This window comes from Nipponia nippon, unplaced genomic scaffold (assembly GCF_047370975.1).
Source record: "Nipponia nippon isolate SJK-2023a ecotype South Korea unplaced genomic scaffold, ASM4737097v1 scaffold_70, whole genome shotgun sequence".
NCBI lineage: Eukaryota > Metazoa > Chordata > Aves > Pelecaniformes > Threskiornithidae > Nipponia > Nipponia nippon.
The window spans coordinates 48,146-51,824 of record NW_028262392.1 but is presented as its reverse complement, the minus strand read 5'-3'; the positions used below and the strand labels follow the sequence as shown (position 1 = coordinate 51,824).

At 55.4% G+C, this 3,679-nt stretch overlaps 1 pseudogene; it reads left to right on the top strand.

The window, feature by feature from the left end:
* Positions 1-2,089: 2,089 nt before the first annotated feature.
* Positions 2,090-3,030, top strand: LOC148050726 (olfactory receptor 14C36-like; annotated as a pseudogene).
* Positions 3,031-3,679: the final 649 nt, after the last annotated feature.

Here is a 3,679-nt window from a genome sequence, read left to right as displayed (position 1 = left end):
TGGCCAGTTGGGGTCAGCTGTCCCGGCTGTGTCCCCTCCCAGATTCTTGTGCAACCTCAGCCCACTGACTGGTGGGGTGGTGTGAGAAGCACAAAAGGCCTTGACTCTGTGTAAGCACTGCTCAGCAGTAACAAAAACATCCCTGTACTAACAACACTGTTGCCAGCACAAACCCAAAACATTGCCCCATCCCAGCTACTGTGAAGAAAATTAACTCTGCCCCAGCCAAAACCAGCACACTGACCTGAATCCCTGCCCCACACAGGTGGAAATGATCCCCTGCCTGTCACTGCCAGCCTCTCCTGCCTGACAATGGGACAGGGATATAAGTGTCCAGAGGGGAACATTGACACCTCCCATAGACCCGTGCACTCCGGTAGAGCAACTCCCACTGCAGGAATCGGTCTGCCCAGTGTTTGGAGAGGGACAGTTGGCGATTACTTCCGTCTGCTTCGAATTGTGTTCCCCATGCAGGACCCTGCTGCCTTGCAGGAGCTGTCAGCCCTGGAGCCCCAGGGACACCTGGAGGGAGCCCAGAGGGGCAGAGAAAATGCTGCCTTGGGCTGGGCCTCTGCTGCTGAGCTGGGCTGGGCTCCTGGGCTGGAGGGAGCTCCTGGCAAGTGGAGCAGCTCCTCTGCAAAGCGCAGCAGGGCTGAGGGCACTGCCTGCAGGCACCGAGGGGAGAGGATCGAGGCAGAGAGGGTAAAGAGAGCCAGGAGTGGGAAATTGCATAGAGCGAAGGAGGAGAAATCTTCACAGCCCTTAACACAGTCAGTCTTTAGCTGCAGGGCACAGCCTGGAGGGATCTCCTAGAACTGGAACATCAACATGGCAGGAATGGAGGAGAAGGTTGTGCTCCAGAGCAGGGCTTCCTTGCTGCACCATCAGAGGGACAGGGCATGATGGCTGCCTTCTGCCAGGGACAACTGCAGGGTGTGAAGGTGGGTGTGCAGCCAGGGGTGCCCAGGGCTGTCCTTCAGAGCAGGGTCCCTGCACCCCAGGGGCTGTGTGCTGGGGCAGGGACTCTGCTGCCTGGCAGGGTCAGCACTCAGCCTGCCCAGGGAGCTGCCCATGGCGCTGTGGGGAGAAGCTGTGGGTGGAAGGAGCAGCCATTGGCAAGGTAGGTCAGGATCTTCCTGCTGTCAACAGGTTGCTGTGTGGCTGAGGGCTGCTCACAGCTCCAGATCACCCCCAGGATCACCCCCATTTGCAGTGGGTCCTTTTGAAGAAGAACATTGAGAAAACCTGAAAGGGAAGGAGTCTGTGCTTTGAGTTTTCTCCTCATGGTTGACCGGGTGGGCAGTGGGAGATGGGAATTTCTGCCTCCCTTGTGGAAAAGGCATGGAGACTCCAGTTCTCATTAGCACTTGTCTGAGCTGCTCCTTAGCTGCTGCCGACACAGAGATGCCCCTGGGCAGTGCCCTGCCGCCAGGAGGGCTCTGCAGGTCATAGCTGAGCACACAGCAGGTGGGCTGGGGTCTCTGAGCGATTATGTGAAAGAGACCTGGGGACAGAGAACCAGCTCCTGGCAGGGACAGCTTCTGGCACCAGAGACAGAGGCTTGGGCAGGGAGTGAGCAGGAGCTGCTCCCAGAAATGCCATGGGAGGGGGGATTTGGGCACCTCCCTGCCATCCCCTGCCATGCAGACACCTTCTCTGGAGCAACCCCCCTGATCTCCTCTCCCACCCAGCAAAGCCTGTTCCCCCAAGGCCAGGGGATCCAGGGCATGAGTCACATCCTTGGCAGCTGGACCTCCAGTCGAGGAGAAGTGCATGTGTCCTACAGTTAACACAGAACAAGACAGAAAAAGCGACTGCCCTCCAGTGTCACTGTCAGTGAGGTGGAGAGCAAAACAGGATAAGGAGAAGGCTCCACAGCATGCCCATCTGCCTTTCTCTTCTTGATTTGTTTTTTTTTTTTTTTTTTTAAGCATTGCAGTTTTCTTCCCTCTTTCCCCACATTTCTGTTGTGCTTTTGCTCTCTGTGTTGAGGTGGGGCTGCAGGTCAGGTTCTGTTCTGAAACCAGCGCACAGGGTCCTCTCCTGGAGGTGTCTTCATGGGAACTAGGTGCCCAAGCTGTGAGGCACCATGTCATTCAGTTGGTAGCGTTGAAAAATTTTTGGAAACATTCCTCATTCAGCTCAGGGAGGGGGATTTCAATGAGAAATGGCGTGGGCTTTACCTCTAAGAAGTCTCCCCTAACTTGTCATTGTGTTTCCCTTCTTGGACAGGTCCCCATGCCCACAGAGAACAAATGTGCAACGGCAGCTCCATCACCCAGTTCCTCCTCCTGGCACTGGCAGACACATGGGAGCTGCAGCTCTTGCACTTCTGCCTCTTCCTGGCCATCTACCTGGCTGCCCTCCTGGGCAACAGCCTCATCATCACCGCCATAGCCTGTGACCACCGCCTCCACACCCCCATGTACTTCTTCCTCCTCAACCTCTCCCTTCTTGACCTGGGCTCCATCTCCACCACTCTCCCCAAAGCCATGGCCAATGCCCTGTGGGACACCAGGGCCATCTCCTACTTGAGATGTGCTGCCCAAGTCTTTGTGTTTGTCTTTTTCTTTTTGGCAGAGTATTCTCTCCTAACCGTCATGGCCTATGACCGCTACGTGGCCATCTGCAAACCCCTGCACTACGGGACCCTCCTGGGCAGCAGAGCTTGTGTCCACATGGCAGCAGCTGCCTGGGGCACTGGGTTTCTCACTGCTGTGCTGCACACTGCCAATACGTTTTCACTACCCCTCTGCCAAGGCAATGTCCTGGACCAGTTCTTCTGTGAAATCCCCCAGATCCTCAAGCTCTCCTGCTCAGATGCCTACCTCAGGGAAGCTGGGCTTCTTGTGGTTAGTGCCTGTTTAGCCTTTGGGTGTTTTGTTTTCATTGCGGTGTCCTATGTGCAGATCTTCAGGGCCGTGCTGAGGATCCCCTCTGAGCAGGGACGCCAGAAAGCCTTTTCCACATGCCTCCCTCACCTGGCCGTGGTCTCCCTGTTTCTCAGCACTGCCATTTTTGCCCACCTGAAGCCCCCCTCCATCTCCTCCCCAGTTCTTGACCTAGTGGTGGCAGTGCTGTACACTGTGGTGCCTCTAGCAGTGAACCCCCTCACCTACAGCATGAGGAACGAGGAGCTCAAGGATGCAGTGTGGAAGCTGATGACTGGATGGTTTTAAGCAGCAATAAACTGCCCATCTTCTTCTGTATATCACTCACAATGTAAAGCACTATAGGACCAGCCTGACTTTTCCACAATGAAATGCCATTACTCATACCATTCCTAAGTCAGTGTCTACCTGTCCTATGTGACCCAGAGACTCGTAATGATGAACCGTGCTCTTTGTGTTTCAAAACAAAATAAACGACCCCTCAGTCACTTGTTTGTCCAAGGTCCTTTATTGAGACCTTCTCTGGAGCTGCAGGGGCAGTGCCTGTGTGCAGAGGTGGAGGGGAAAAGAGTCCTGGCACAGCAGCACTGCCAGGCAGCACCAGCACTTGGTCTTTCCGAGCTGCTCACTTTCCACTTCCACTCTCTCCTTCTGAGCCCTTCTGTTGGTGTAAGGCCTGAGAGCACTGGCAGCTTGATATAGTCCTGGTGGGTGGCAGTTTGTGCCAGCAGGCAGGGACAAGCAATGGGTGCTTCTGTGGCAGAGCTGACATCCATAACAGCATTGCC